Source organism: Pinus tabuliformis, chromosome 3_2 (genome assembly GCF_031772625.1).
Source record: "Pinus tabuliformis cultivar Carrire ecotype Pingquan chromosome 3_2, CPIR1, whole genome shotgun sequence".
NCBI classification, from domain to species: Eukaryota; Viridiplantae; Streptophyta; class Pinopsida; order Pinales; family Pinaceae; genus Pinus; species Pinus tabuliformis.
In genome coordinates, this window is record NC_142302.1 from 36,566,902 (window position 1) to 36,583,747 (window position 16,846).

The window sequence follows — 16,846 nt, forward strand, 5'->3', positions numbered from 1 at the left end:
GAAGAATTAACTGAATATTAGGTCTGCAGGATATACGCTAGTTACCTTAAACACATTTGCGTATACACGCAAGTTTCATTAACTAAAGTAGCATATATGAATCTGATTATGGAAATGAAAAATTATTGACTTGCTAATACTGATTCACCCCCCCTCTCAGTATTATTTCCAATAATTGGAATTAGAGCAGGTCCTTCAGAAGAAGCTTGATCGCTTGAAGGAAGATCCATCATCACGAGTAACCACGAAAAAGAGGGATCCATCAGACCACCAATGTTTGATGGAAGCAACTTCATTTCTTGGAAGGAAAGAACCACAGCCTATCTTCAATCTCTTGGAACAGATGTCTGGGAGATCGTGGAAGGAGGATATACATTTCCATCGGCAATTCCTACAGATGCGGTAGGTAAAAAACAATATGAAACCAATGCCAAGGTTGTCAATACATTATTGACGAGTTTGTCGCAATCAAAATTTGTCAAAGTTATGTAACTCAAATTACGAAAGAAATATGGGACAAGATCGTTCTAAGCTATGAAGGAGACACTCAGGTAAAATGTGCAAAACTGCAAACTCTCATAATTCAATATGAAACACTGAAAATGCATAATGATGAAAGTATAGCTAGTTACTTATTACGTAGAGATGAGATTGTTAATTTCATGAAGAATTTGGGTAAAGAGATAAAAGAAGTCACTTTAGTTGAAAAGGTTTTAAGATCCTTGTCTACTAAGTTTGAATCAAAAGTATCTGCCATAGAAGAAAAGTAGGATCTTCATACTATTACTATGACACAGCTACACGGAATCTTAACTGCTTTCAAAATGAGAAAAGGAGGTCCATCAGATATGAGAGAAGCTGCATTTAAAGCTTTAGGAAGAGAAGAACTCAATGAATCAGGACATATTTCAGAAGGAGAGGAAGAAGCAAACTTTGTCAAAAACCTTCAACGGAGTTCCAGAAGATTCAGAGGTAAACTACCTTTCAAATGTATTGCTTGTGGAAGAGTCAGTCATTATGCTGCCAAATGTCCTCATAAAGACAAGCTTGATAAAGGTAAAGAATCAGCAAAATGGAATAGAAAACAAAGTGTAAGTAAGAAAAGCTACTATACGCATGAAGATAGCAATGGTCTATCTAATAGTGATGAAGATGAAAATAGTAATGACTATAGAGTTTTGATGGCCTTTGAAGATGATAATTTCTTGGATGTTTTATATGAAGATGATCTTTATGAAGAAATCTCTAAACTCAAAAAAAATTTAGAAGAAAAGAATATGATTATAGATACTTTGACATTTGAACTTGCTAAAAGAGAAAAACACAATGAAAAACTGGAATGTGAAATTGTGGGTCTAAGAAAGGATATTGAGAAAACAAAAGCTCTCAATCTTAGATTTGCTAAAGGATCAGAAACATTAAATGAAATTATCAAAGTGCAGCGTTCTCCTCTGATAAAGACAGGTCTTCGATATACTGAAGAAGCATCTCAAACACAGAAGCCGTCAACCTCCACCAAAAGCTATCTTGATGCAGCAAAGAGCAGTGAACAGTTTGACAAGCAAAGGCATAAAGCAGATCACGAGGTAAATCAGGGTCAATCTACTTCAAGGATGAACAGAAGCTACAACCAACCTCAGGTAAATCATACTCAATCTGCTTCAAGAATGAATATCAATAGAAACTACAATCACCAGGTCAGTAGATTCGATAATCGCAGGAACTTCTTTAATGGCCAATGTTTTTCATGTCATAACTTTGGACACAAAGGTGCTCAATGTGTTTCTTACAAAACCATCATGACTAGAGAAGCATGAAATCAAAGGAATGTGACAGGGATCATGAAAAAGACCTACAATAACTTTTCTCTTCTTGAAAATGAAATAGAATGCTCTATCTGTAACAACTACGGTCATGAAGAATTTGAATGCAGGAGTAAGTTTTGGCAAACATCTCAGAAGGAGAAAAGCTCATTAAGTCCCAAATTATGGAGAAACAAAGAACTGCAAACAAAAATATGTGGTATAGTATTATATGTAGAAGGACAAGAAAATCAGTGGTACATTGACAGTGGATGCTCAAAACACATCACAGGTGACAAAGAAAAACTTCATTCATATAATGCCTTAGAATAGGAAAAGAAGGTCTCATTTGGAAATGACACTCCTGATGTCATAAAAGATAAAGGCTCTGTTCTCTTAAAAGAAAAAGTTAAAGCTTGGAATGTTATGTATGTTGATGGTCTAATGCATAACCTGTTGAGTGTCAGTCAAATGTGTGATGAATGAAATGAAGTAGTATTTCGATCAAATGGATGTGTTGTTCATGAGCTTGATACAGGAGAAACAGTGATCAAAGGTACAAGAACTCCAAAAAACTTATACATACTCAAGGGAGGACAACAATAGTGCTATCTAAGAAAAAGTGATGAACATTGACTATGGCACAGAAGATTGGCGCATCTAAGCTTCTCTCAAATAAGAAAAGAATGCAGATTCCAGGATGCTCATGATCTTCCTGACATCAGCATTCCAGAAAATACAATATGCAAATCATGTCAATTTGGTAAGCAAACCAGAGCACATTTCCCTGAAAAGGAAGGATCAACTAGTAAGCCTCTTGAACTTGTTCATGCTGATTTATGTGGACCATCAAGGAAAAAGTCACCTCGTGGAGAAGAATACTTTATATTGTTCATTGACGATTTTTCTAGAATGTGTTGGATAGGACTTCTAAAGCAAAAATATGAAGCATTCGAAAAGGTCAAAGACTTCAAAGCTTTGGTTGAAAATGAATCAAATCACAAAATCAAATGCCTCAGATATGATTGAGGAGGGGAATTTACCTCAGATGAATTCTTCAACTTTTGTGAAGAACATGGAATAAAAAGGGAATTCTCCACTACAAGGACTCCTCAGCAAAATGGAATGGTAGAAAGGATGAACGTAATTGTTCAACAAATGGCTTGTGCTATGCTAGATGAGTCTGGAACTCCTGCAACCTTCTGGGGTGAAGTTGAATTTGCTACCATCACTATTCTCAACAAAGCAAATGTTCGGGTAAACAGCACTCAAACTCCACATGAACTTTGGTATGGTAAGACTCCTACTGTAAAATAATTCAAAGTTTTTGGAAGCAAATGTTACATCAAAAGGACTAATGGAAAACTCTGTAAGTTTGAGCCCAGAGCAAATGAAGGTATTCTCCTTGGTTACTCTTCCCGAAGTAAAGGATATAAATGTTATAATAAAAGACTTGGGAAAATTATTGAAAGTATTGATGTTGTGGTTGATGAAACATGCAAAAATCCAAGGAAAATAAAAACCAAAGAGCATGAAGAAGATGAGGATTATCCTTCCACATCAAATCAGACTAATTCTGAAGAAGAAACCAATGAAGCACCAAAAGAAGAGATAACGATAGAAGAAAAGACTCCGTCCAGGTATGTTCAGAAAAATCATCCAGAGACTCAAATTTTGGGACAGAAAGAGGCAGGTGTGCAGACAAGAAGAACTATTTCAGAAACTTCAAGCTATCTAGCATTACTATCCTCCACCAAACCTCAAAATGTAAGTGAAGCATGTAAAGATGAATGTTGGGTCAAAGCCATGAATGAAGAACTTGAGCAAATTGAAAAGAATAATACTTGGGAATTAGTTCCTAGACCTCATGATAAGAATATCATAGGAACTAAATGGATATTCAAAAACAAGCTGAATGAAAATGGAGAAGTTATTAGAAACAAGGCCAGACTTGTTTGTAAAGGATATGCTCAACAAGAAGGTATAGATTTTGAAGAAACTTTTGCACCTGTTGCTAGTCTTGAAGCTATAAGAATGTTCCTTTCTCTTTCTAGATTTTAGAAATTCAAAGTATATGAAATGGATGTAAAATCTGCCTTTCTTAATGGAGACTTACAAGAAGAAGTCTATATTGAGCAACCAGATGAGTTCATTCTTGGAAATGATGCAAAACTTGTATGCAGACTCAGAAAACCTCTCTATGGTCTAAAACAAGCTCCAAGGGCCTGGTATTACCGTCTTGACAAATGTCTCCATCAACAAGGTTTTCTAAAAAGGTCAGCTGATAGCAATCTATATACAAATATTGACAACAATAAATTGCTAATACTTGTTGTGTATGTTGATGATATCATTTTTGGTAGCAATGAAGAAGCCATGAGTCGGAATTTTGCTTCAGTAATGCAGCAAGAATTTGAAATGTCCCTACTTGGTGAGCTTACATATTTTCTTGGTATACAAGTTCAACAACATAAAGATGGTATTTTTCTGTCACAAACCAAATATCTCAAATAGATCTTGAAAAATTATGGCATGGAAGATTCTAAACCAGTATGTACCCCAATGGTAACAGGATGCAGTCTCAGCTCAAATGATGAATCAGCAGCAGTACATCAACCAACTTACAAATCCTTGATTGGCAGCTTGCTTTATCTAACAGGTACCCGACCGGACATCATGCATGCAGTAAGAATAGTTGGAAGATTCCAAGCAAACCCAAAGGAATCACACCTTCAGGCAGTCAAAAGGATTTTCAGATATCTTCAAGGTACACAAAATTTTGGTTTATGGTATCCTAGAGATACAGATCTTACACTTCATGCATAAACAAATGCAAATTGGGCAGGAAACGTTTATGACAGAAAAATCACCAGTGGTGGTGCATTCTATATGGGTTCTAGATTAGTGTCTTGGTTTAGCAAGAAACAAAGTTAAATTGCATTATCTACAGCTGAAGCAGAATATGTGGTTGTTGCATCTTGCTGCATGCAACTCCTTTGGATGATGCAAGCATTGCAAGACATTCAAATCACTTGTACTCCACCCATCTCCATTCTATGTGATAATACAAGTGCAATCAATATTTCAAAGAATCCAGACATGCATTCCAAGACCAAGCACATACCCATCAAATATCATTTTCTACATGAACAAGTGCTTGAACAAAAGGTCAAATTGGAGTATGTTCCCTCCAAAGAACAGGTTGCTGATATATTCACCAAACCACTACCCAGAGAGACATTTGAATATCTCAAACAGAAGCTAGGAGTACTTGATGCATCATCTTGTTGTTAAAACTTATCTGTTTCAGAGAAAAGTGGTTATACGCGAGTTCCAGGAAGCATATCCGCGTACATACGCTGGTTTCTGTGGATACAATCGCGTATATGTTGGTCTGAAGAAAAAACAGTGGGCCAGATTCAGGATGAAAGGAGTCTGATATGGGTCTGACAATGATCATCTGGCACAGGGGGAGCATATACTTCTAATGCATTGTTGGCATTATCTTAGAAGATCTTGGTACAAATTCACAGTTGCTTTTGATTCAGGTGGAACATGTTCAGGGGGAGATCATGGTTGCTGGTGTGGATGGTGATTGACAGATGTTGCTAAAGATAGTTATTGATAACTATCATGGTCTTGTTTAAGATATTTGGTCTCTCTGTCATGTATATCTTTTATTGTCAAGGTCATGAAACAACCTATTTTTTTCCCCACTATGCATGGGATGGATGATGTAATGTTCTTGTTTTGACATGTATAAACACTTGGTATATCCCCACTTGGTTGGGAGATGGATGTATGTATGATTCATTGGTGATAGGAAGGTCATTTATGATGTATGTATAGAGTCATGTTCTTCTTTTAGAACATCTTTTTTTTCAGACCTTGCTTATATTCAGGGGGAGCATGGACTCGAGCATGGAGCTCAATTAGCACACTTCAACATATTAGAGAATTCAACATGTACTTAGGGGGAGCATAACCCTTTGCCCTTGATGACAAAGGGGGAGAGTGACTTGGGGTTGCCATCAAGTCCAAAGGGGGAGATTGTTGGCATTATGACATAGATTTGGCACTATGACACAGGTGTTGTCCTTGATGGCAACTCACTCAAATGACAGATCATAGTTCAGACTCACAGAATGAAGAAATAGAGGTATACGCAGGTTCCCCATTGACCAAGCCGCGTGTACACGCGGGTTAGCAGACCAAAAGGCGCGTATGGAGTACACACGCACTTTCACGGAAGGAAAGGCATGTACATGTTGGAAAACTTAGTTTTGGTCTGTGGTATTTGGTCCATGGTATTTTGATCCATGGTATTGGTCCAAGGTATCTTGTCTGAAGTGTTGACCCCAAGTATTTGGTCCAAGGTATTGGTTCTAAGTGGTTTTGGTCCATGGTATTGAGTAAGGCCTAAGACTATAAAAGGAGGAGAAGATCATTAGGCAAAGGCACTCATGAATTGAATATCTGATGAAGAGCAAGATCTAATATACAGGCTATTGGGTTGTGGTGCATAGCTGGATCTGAACCAAGGATGAACCTTAGCGCTTGATGAAGGATAAGATCTAATGATGGGTCAAGATCTTAAGGCTTGAAGTGAAGTATCTTTATGTGGTTTTGATCATTTATCTGTATAACTAGCGCATGTTGTAGTCTGTAAATATGATGATCTAGGTATAACTGAAGTCTAAAATTGTTGTAGAGTTTAAATCATCATTTATAGATCTGTACGAAGGATCACTTTAGAAAATTTTCTTATACACGCTGGTTCAGAATATCAAAACAGCGTATACATCTTAAATTTGATTTGCAGATCTGTACGCAGGTTTGCCTTGAGAAAAGTGTGTATACATGCAAGTTCGACAAAAGGAAGTAGCGTATATCTCACAAAATATATTTTAGCTACTTCTGTTTGCTGTTGCAGTGTTCTGGGTTCTAGCTTGGGTTTTGGTTACTGTATTTTGGTTACAACATTCTGAAGATTTGTCAAAGTGATTGGTTGATTCAGTTTTGGTTGGTGCAAAAGGAGATTGGTTGATGTAGATGATTGAATGATGCTATTGATGGATCCAGTCTGAAAATTTATGAAACATGGTCCCTGGAAGAAAAGAGAAGGTTGTAGCCTTCTGTAGGCCGGCACCTACGTACTAGTAAACATATCAGCTAGTACAAGAGCTAGGGGGTTGTAGCTCCCTTCCAGGAGAAGCTAGAGAATGAGAGAAGGTTGTAGCCTTCTGCAGGTAGAAGCCTGCGTACTGGTATAAGTCTGCACCAGTACAAAAATTGTAAAAAGAAGTTTCTAATTTAAAAGAAGATAGAGATGATTGCAGCAGGTGGTTTTCACCCACATTGGGTTTCCACCTTATATCTTGTGTTCTTGTGTGTGATTGCCTGTTTTGTTTTTACTGCACCTTGCTACTGTTTATATGGTTTTGATGCACTGATTAAAGATCAACATATAAAGAATTAACTGAATCTTAAGTCTGCAAGATATACGCTAGTTGCCTTAAACACATTTGCGTATACACGCAAGTTTCATTAATTGAAGTATCATATATGAATCTAATTATGGAAATGAAAAATTATTGACTTGCTAATACTGATTCACCCCCTCTCTCAGTATTATTTCCAATAGCCTCCACTAATTCCTGATTCATGTTCCTCAACATGTGATCATAAAGATGATTCTTCCTGAAAATTTTGAATAGATCTGGACATATAGTCCTTATCATCATCAAGTATGTATTTTATTTCTTCACCTGTGATCCACCTTCCCCCTCCCAATTTTGAATAAGCATTAGTTTCTCTTGCATGCTTCCCTCCAATTGAAAATTTATACCCATACCTAATCTTTGTTATTATTCTTCTCTGCTTCTTCTAAGCTAAGGAATTGGGAAACCATTACCTCCCTACCACAATGAATAGATAAACCATTTTTCCTACAATGTATTTCAAACTCTACAAGAGTAATACTAAACAATTCTCAAGTTGTTTCTCCCTCTTCAATTCTGAGAGAAACATATTGATTTGGACCAAATCCATCTGTTATGTTTGTAAGATTGGCTTCAGAACTATATAGGTCCTTCAATGGTGGGACATCTCCAAATATTGAATGAAAAGGAGGGACACCTAAATTTCTATATTGAATAAAGGTAGCCCTCAATATATTCACATAAGCATTTAAAAAGAGAAGCTAGTCTGACCAAACCTGGAGAGAATTCATCATTCTCTTCCTCAAAGCTTTTGTACTGATCTGACCTATGATGTTTTGATATAAGTCATTAAAGGTTTCCATAATATCAGGTAATGTTACTTCAAATTTTTTCCTATATGCAGAAGAATTTTTCACAGGAGCACTACTATTGTGAGGAATATCAGAAACTAACACGATCCTTGCAACTTTAGTTGGAATGGTAATCTCCTTTAGATTCAAAGACTCTATAAGTACCTCAATTACCTCACCAATTGCGTCAGCATTGTCTAGAGAAAACCCCATTTCTTCTTTTACCTAATTTCTCTCCAAGGTTAAAGCACCAAGCATGTCCTCAAATTCATATCTTTGGCCCTCTATTAAGGCGCGTTCCTGGTCCACTCTCCTAGTCCTTCTAGCAGTGTAAGTTGTAGTTGAGGCTTTCTCATGCTCATGCACGTGTTCAAATTTAATCACATGAGTGGGGGAACTTATACGTATTCTAAATTGATAAACAAGATTTTTGTGGAAATATGTCTATAAGAGTTATTTCTTGCAGTGAAAGATGCATATTTTTTTCACAAGCATGAAACAAATCATGTTACAAAAATTTGAGGGAGGGATTGCTTTAAAAAGTCAAGTTTTAGCCTACCTTTAGGATGGGTCAGTTCCTATGGAATCATAAAGCACCTAAATATTGATTGTATGCAGGCCAAACAAAATAAATGTATACCAAACTGGAGCAATCAAAGATACAAATACAATGTTGAGATTTGGATTTGAAAGCCTCTAGATTATATAAGTTTTCAAGTAATTTCTGGAAAGGACAAACCATAGTCTTTTAGATGTAGACCCAAGATATTCTTGATTGTTTTCATAAAATTAGAAAATATGGAGAATCTGAATCTTAGTGCAAGTTAAAAGCACTTGATCTTCATACATGCTTTTTTTCATCATTACTATCCTTAACATGTTCTATTATTTAGAGTGAGATTTCGTGAATTGGCATGGGCTTTTTCCCACATTTTTGTTTTTATATCCCACACAATTGGAATCCTACTACATTTGGCCTCCTCTACTTCCCCATGTTACAGGTGTTAAAGAGGGTACGAAAGAATAAGTTCTTCTCATTTTTTGGATGGATTTTGTGGAACTTTTACGCATGCCAATTATGTGGCAGGAAACAATGTTCCATTATTATTTTTTATCATCTCGTGTTTCTAAGTTAGCATGATTCTATTGTTCTATTTCATTACGCCTATGTCATGTAAAGATCAAGTTGAGTGGTTTTTACATTTTATTTCCACTATATTCCACAACTGAATATATATGTTTTCTGTGTACCTTGGATGATAGGATGACACACTTTGATTTCCACTCGTTCTCTCTTTATCATAGACTATCACAAGTGCAAAAATACAAACTCACTTTTATTTTTACCTCGATAAGAAAATGACGACAACTTTGTATTTTGTAGTGACAAGGATAAATATGTATTGCAACTAGACCTTGAGCCCTTCAATTCATCCTTTCCTTACCCAACACGACCATCTCCTATTGGTAATGGAGTTCAGTTTTTAAACCGGCATTTGTCTTCAATACTAATTATGATAAAGAAAGCACGCAACCATTGTTGGATTTCCTTTGAGAACACAAATACCACAACCATGTCATTTTTCTTTACTTGGTTAATATATTGCATTATTGTGTTTGATAGTTAATTCATTATTATTTTATGCACAATAAATCTCTATCAAATAGTAGAGAAGGATGACTTGGCTGTTTTAGAGATATATAATATGAATTGATTAAAAATTCACAAGGCTATTTTGACTATCATCTTTCTATTTCACTTCTTTAGAGAAAACTATATATTCAAATACAAACTCAAATAAAATAAAACTAAAATAGAGAATCCTAATTATGAAGATGGTTCTCTCTCCATACCTTAGAATGACATGTCACATTATTTTTTTGAATTATACTTGAATTTCACTAATAATAACCTGGATTTATATATTTCTTTTAGCACCAAATTGACATCATGGTAAACATACAAATATCCCGTTAAATATGACCTAAAGATGATTCAAAGAACATTACCTTTAGTCTAAGCACATGGCAGAGTAATTTATGAGGTGTGAATTTTTATTAGAGGCATTGTTTGTTTTGGTTAGAAAAGGGTTTGTTCTTACTTTTATGTGACTTTCAATTTATCATATGTAGCATGTTGAGAAATAGGAAAGAATAATGTGTGACATTTATCTTGCAGAATTTGATGATGAATGAAAGTATATAGAGTTTAACCAAGCTACAATCCATTTTGGTAAAGGCAGAGGGACATCTTAAAAATCTACCTAAGAATACACCATATACATAGTTTGAACATAAGTAATATATGATTTTTTCTTTTGCATATATGTTCTTTTTTCTATCCAAGATATCACAGCAAGACAAATATTGATATGTAGAAATTGTTAGAGGACCTCATTGAGGTCGATTTTTCTGATGTCCTACTTGATTGATACCTTCTCATGACATGGAGGCTTTAAATACAAATTAATATGTTCCCGAAACAAATTAGATTTAAATTTTATAGATATGAAAGATAAAACAAAATGTCAATGCCCTCATTTTATTATTACTTGACTCTGGTTTGGGCATGTTACATGAAATGTGATTGGAAAAAGGATGGAGAGACAATGCAGATCACATCTTGGATATGATTCATTTGTTGTTGGAGATCCTTCAGGCACTTGAGCCATCGACTTTGGAAACATTTCTAGTAGGTATTCCTATGGTTTTTAATGTTGTGATTCTTTCCCTCATGGTTATTTTGGTCAAACAAATTTTTTAGGAATGCCCAATAAGACATCGATGGACAAGTAAACACATTTTTTATAATTGCATGCTCATTCCATGATAACCTCTCTTTATTGTTTAATTGTATTTTGAACGTTTATTTTGCTTTTGATTTGTATTTTAACTATGAAATTTAAAATACTTTGTGAAAAGGAAGTAGTTGGTGTGATACTAAGAAAATATGCTCCTAACATGGTTGAGCCTAGCAAAGTCATATCAAGGGAGGGGGTGGTTGAAGGGTAGGTTTAATTGGTGAAATAGTAATACTAGGAACACCTTCCAATACTAGTGGCAGGCCTTACAACCATCGATAATGTTGAGGTACTAGAAGGTCCCCTATTGTTCTCTAGTTGTGATGTAGTGTGTGAGTTTTCGAGTGAAGGGGATAAAATATTTTTTCAATGTAAATTGGTTGATTCAAAGCATTAGATCAAAAGTGAAATGAAGAATAAATAAAAATGATGTGAATATTTCTTCAATCTCTTTGTAATTCAATTTTTTTATTAGTTAAACAGGATTATCATGATTGTGAAAAGAAAATAAACATAAATTCTCGATGTCCTATGAGACCTAGACACTCTTTCCAATAAAAAGTTACTAAGCCTTCCAAAACCATTCAATAGTGAGGCTTGAACTCATTAGAAGAAAGCTAGTGAATATTGAAGGGGTATTATGGGCAAGTTCTGGGGTGATGGGAAAAATTTCCTAATAGCCATTAATAATCACCTTTCGGTGAAATCACATCTCATGACCACCACCTTGGGTATATGACCTATGATTTGGAAACTAAGTTACCTTCATATAGTGTAGGAAAGAGAAACTTAGATTTTGGGTCTGAACCCTTGATCTATAATCTTGAGCAAGATTTGGAAGACTCAATGAGGGCCACAAAATCACAAGCCTAAGCCTTACCCTCTTCACGAATTTCTTCTTGCTATGGCATTTTTTACACTAGATGATGAAGGATTTCTCGAAGCTCCCTAAAAGGAAATCTTCTATGCTTCAAATGAAAATGATTAAGGTGGGTTATTTGGATGCCTACCGCTAAAGTCCTAGCCAAGCTAAAATATTGTGTTGTAACTTGTTAGAGGAGGATCTTAGAAAGATGAATTACAGTTGTTTTTGGAGTGTTAGAGTTGGGGATGTGGTCCAACTCGTTTGAACTATTGTGTGAATGGAACAAGATATTTTATAAATAAATCAACTTTTTAATTCCCCTAAATTGCTTGTGGGTTCAAGGAGAAGAGCATAATAATCAACAATTATCCCCAAAGAACTTGACATATGTGATGTTGATTGTGTGCTAGTGTATTGGCTCTAATCTCATGTATTCAATTACAATATGTGGATATCATTGGATTGTTACTTTTTTCTAGTTAAACTAGATGAAATTGCAACCTTGCTAAAAAATATAGCATTTGACATTTGTATCGCTCTCTCGCTTAATTAATGATATGTCCAGTTTTCTATCTACATCAAAAGGAAGATGAACAAGACCTATGATCTATTCTAATTCACCTAGATCACATGAAGTGAAAGATGAAGAAAATTCCTAGATATAAAGTATTTCTTCTAGCCCCAAAAAACTATAAGAAAATGTAACCTTAACTAAGAAATGCAAATGTGTTTAGATTAGACCATCCGCATGGAAAAATAAAAAATGATTTCTTTTAATAGATTTTAACAAAAACCCAATGGCATATCTAACTAAATCTTATCAGTGAGAAGGTGCAAGATATTAGGGGTTGTAACCTAACTTAAAATGTAGAGAGAAAACAATTTACAAGTTACAATTTTTGTAAATTTGTGTAGATCATGCACTCATAGTCATGTGAATCATGCATAGAGAAAACTCTCAATTTGTGAAAATAGTATGATTGTTTCTTTAACAGTTGTGTGAATTATTTGTGTGAGCAAAAATGGTTGAAATTTCTTAAATAGAAGAGAAAGGAAGGGATATTAGTTCCTCCCTAAGGATGTTGGGGTACCTGTATGACAAATTGACAAGGAGAAACAACCTAAAAAGCAACTAAGAGAGTGTCAATTAATATTTAACATCAGTGGAATCACTAATCTATTTGATGGCACTATTGAAGTGGTTGAAAAAAATCCCACTTCTTAGAGAAGTAGCTACATCAACACAACACAATAGAGATGGTTAAGGTTAGGAAAAAACAAAATATGGATTGGAAAACTAAAAATGGATAGATCAACATGTAAGTAGACAAAAATTCATAAGAAAAAAACGAAACATACTCTTTACTTGATTATCAATGGAGCAAATTTTTGAGGGGACCTTTAAAGTAGACACAAAAGAGGATTGGGATGAACAAGGTGATCCTTCTTCAGTCCCAATGAGGAGGGTCCTTATTGTTCTCCTTATTTTTTCTCTCCCTCCAAGTCAAGAAGATGACAAGCTTCTTCAATGGTGAAAACATTTCCAAGTGGTAATATCAATATCCATGGCCTTGCATTTATATAATTTCTTGTAGCATCATTAAGAATAGCTCCAAGTGTGAATGAAACTCAATGTAATTAAGAATGACCATGCATAAAGGGACCTTTGGGATGCTAAAGGACTTTCTATTACTTTTCATGAGCTTCAAACTAGCTTGGTAATCACCTCAAACAAAAGTTTATGGCTATATCTAAGGGGGTACGATCAAATTTGAGGGTGTATAGTTTATGTATGAGACATGAATGCTACAGTATTGGTACATACCATACTACTTACTATACATGTTGGTGTCTTTAGAATTTTTCTCCTCTTCTTCTTGTTGGCTTAGGGGGTCTCGACCCAGGTTCAAAGTTAGTTGCACCAACCAACAAATCCCTACACTACTGGCCCTTTCGGAAAAAACCCACGTAGCACAGGCTGCAGTCTCACCCGGAGCAGTATGGGGGGATGCAAGAACCAAGTTTCTACATCTAGAGATGAGTGTGATGTCTTTTAGCGCCTCAGATATGCCTTTGTGTAAATCGATACGCCATTAGGGCTCGGTACTAAAACTCTATTAAAAAAGTCTTCAAACCTTCACGAAGGTTTACGATCAGCCTTTGTAGACCCTTAACAATCAATTTATCCACTTATGTGTATCAAATAACAACCCTAAATTAGTGTTTGCGCAGATCTACTTAAATTATTTACTAAACATAACAGAATTCATCTGAGTCTTTGCGAAAGTTCTTAACATGCATTGCGTACATCTATTAAGACTTATTTAAGAGAATCACACATCATTAGATCACTATTCCATAAACACATTATTCATTGACAACATATAATATTAACTGCATTAACAGAAATAAATAGATCTGCACAAGAATTCTTTAGTAACTTTCTTTATTGATCTTCAGTTTAGGTTTACAGACTCAAAACTACCCTGCACACTCAGCTGCAGAGGTCCGTGCACTCAGCTGCAAACTCTACCTAAGCCTCTGTGCACTCAGCTACAGAGCCTTTCTCTCCTATCTTACCCACTTCTCTGCGCTATCACTTCTCTTCTATTGACCCATTACATCTCAGATATTCCTTAGAATCTCTAAGACACACCTATTTATAGCCTTTTTCATACAATCCCATGGCCTGCGAACCATGGGCGGATCTCAAAACTGACACAAAATTTACATAAACAAGGGGCTAAAACCCCTTAGACTCCTAATCATCTATGCGCTCTACATCCATAAATCGTGGAGACTTTACATTAGTTACAAAAATATATCAACACTTGGGTTATCTTAACCCCAAAACTGACCAAGGGGACCCCATCCCAATAGGCCCCCAACAAAAATATCATGACTTACCCTCGAGTCACTGGGCTGGCGCTGCAACCTTGCTGTGAATATCCCCCATCTCTACCTAGATTACTGCAACTTCGACAACGCTCTGTGTAGGTGTCTGCTTGACCTCCTTGACTAATGTTTCTGTATCTAGTCCTTCTATGGCCAACTTCATTATCTGTTGTGTCTGCTACAAGCCCTTAAGCTTACCTTGGATGGTTGTCGTGACTTGATAAGCCTCTTCCAACCATGGATGCAACCTGGCCTTTAGCAAGGCCTCATTCTTTTGTGCTTCCTCTACCTATGAGAGGAGCTTCTTTCCCTCCTATAATTTAGCTTGGTGCTGCTTTGGTGCAATGGAGTGCACGGTTACCCTAACCTCATCATACTATCGATGCAGCTCCCTTATTTCCGTATTCCTCATCTGTAGGTTTGGATCCTCCTACAGATTTGTTACCAACTCCATGGCTTGCTCAAATAATACTGTGCAGTCAGCAAATGTGGCATCTAGAGTGGCCATTCCTTCCTTGATCATGGCTTCGGGCTGCTCCTCGACCTCAAGTAGAGTCGTGGGCTACAAATTTAATTGCAGCTCGGTGATCTTCATGTGAGTTCAAAATGAACTCGGTTAACCTCGGCTTTGGCTTCACACACACCAGCAGCTAGTTTTCTAATCTTTGCTTCTAGTTGTGCATCCTCAGGGATATGAAGCTTAGGCACTATCCTACATGCCTCTGCGACTGCTAACTCCAATCATGAACTGTGCACCTGTAGCGTGTCCTTCTCCTTTAGAACCTGCGTCTTTTCACAGAATAACTACTAATTATTGACTTTGATTTCACTCACAGAACTAAGTGCTCACTATTCCTTAATGCGAATCTCTTCCATGACTCCATGTATTAATGCATGCAGTGACTCAAGTGATATCGCGGCAAGGTTCAGGCCCATTTTGTGACCTTGTCAAGGAGGGCACGCTGTTCCCCGGTGTCGGCACGGTTTGAACCTTCAGGAAAGAGGAAGACTCACACATCCTGTGACCAGGCCATCTTCATGATTGTACTTTTACCCCATTCCAAACTTCCTTATGCGTCGCTTGACTTCCCGACATCTTCTTGGATATTGGTTGCTTGGAGTTGCAACTCTCGGAGGTCCTTCTGAACTCCTCCCAATGTCTGCATCTACTACTACAATACTTTTGTTGCGGTGTCCCTAAATTTATCACCGATATCATCCAGATCACTTTCTGTAAGCACCATGGGATCAACCTGTGTTTTCTAAGTTTTCTGCTTCTTCCGTGATCCACCTTGCTACTCAAGTTCACGCCTTTTCAGAATGAAGGGGGTACATTTCCCTTCCTCGCCTTCACCACCTTGTCCTGTAAACGAAGGTCATTTTTCTCCTATCCTCAGGCGCGATCCTGATCTGATGGTACCCCAAAAACCTATCAGTGAATGAGTATGCATCCTGCCCTCCAATATTGTCTAATACTTCATCGGTAAATGACGTCGGGAATGGATCGTGGACACACGCATCATTAAGCTTCTGCAGATCTAAGAAAATCATTATCTCACCCTTCAGTTTCTTCTCCTAAACCACCATCGGGCTTACCCAATCAAATTCCTCAACCGGTTCTATGATGCTTGCTTCTAGCATCTTATCCAGCTCTAGGAAAACCTTTTCCTTGTACTTAGGATTAAGGTGATATGGCCTTTGTTTAACAGGCTTCGTGTCTGGCTTCGTAGTGATTTTCATAACGCCCAAATCACCAACTATGCCCTTCAAATCTAAAAACTTGGTAGGGAAAAGATCCTGATATTCCGAAGTAACTCAGCAACTTTATCCACAGTAGCGTCATCCCCATAATATCTAATCTTTGAAAACTTCAGTTCTGCTTCAGTACCAATGTTTACTTGCTTTGTCTTCAATGGTGCGGTGATGTCCAGGTTGTCTATTTGCAGGCCCTTGACTTCGCGATGCCCTTCTGCCTCTGGAATATTAATATTTCTTAGATCGTCATCCTCCTCTTCAATGATCACATTATAACATTCCAGCGCATGGCGCAGCTGGGTGCTCCAATCTGGTTGGACCCACTCCATAGGTTCTTGCGGTGTTCTGAAGATAACTGCCTTAATCTCCTGTAGGGCTTCATCAATGCTCGCGAAGCCGTCTTCAAAACTGAAGGTTAATAAGAACCCTTCCCTCA

General features: G+C 36.8%; 1 pseudogene; it reads right to left on the reverse strand.

Annotated features, from left to right (window-relative positions):
* Positions 1-7,484: 7,484 nt before the first annotated feature.
* Positions 7,485-16,206, reverse strand: LOC149179691 (protein RRC1-like pseudogene; annotated as a pseudogene).
* Positions 16,207-16,846: the final 640 nt, after the last annotated feature.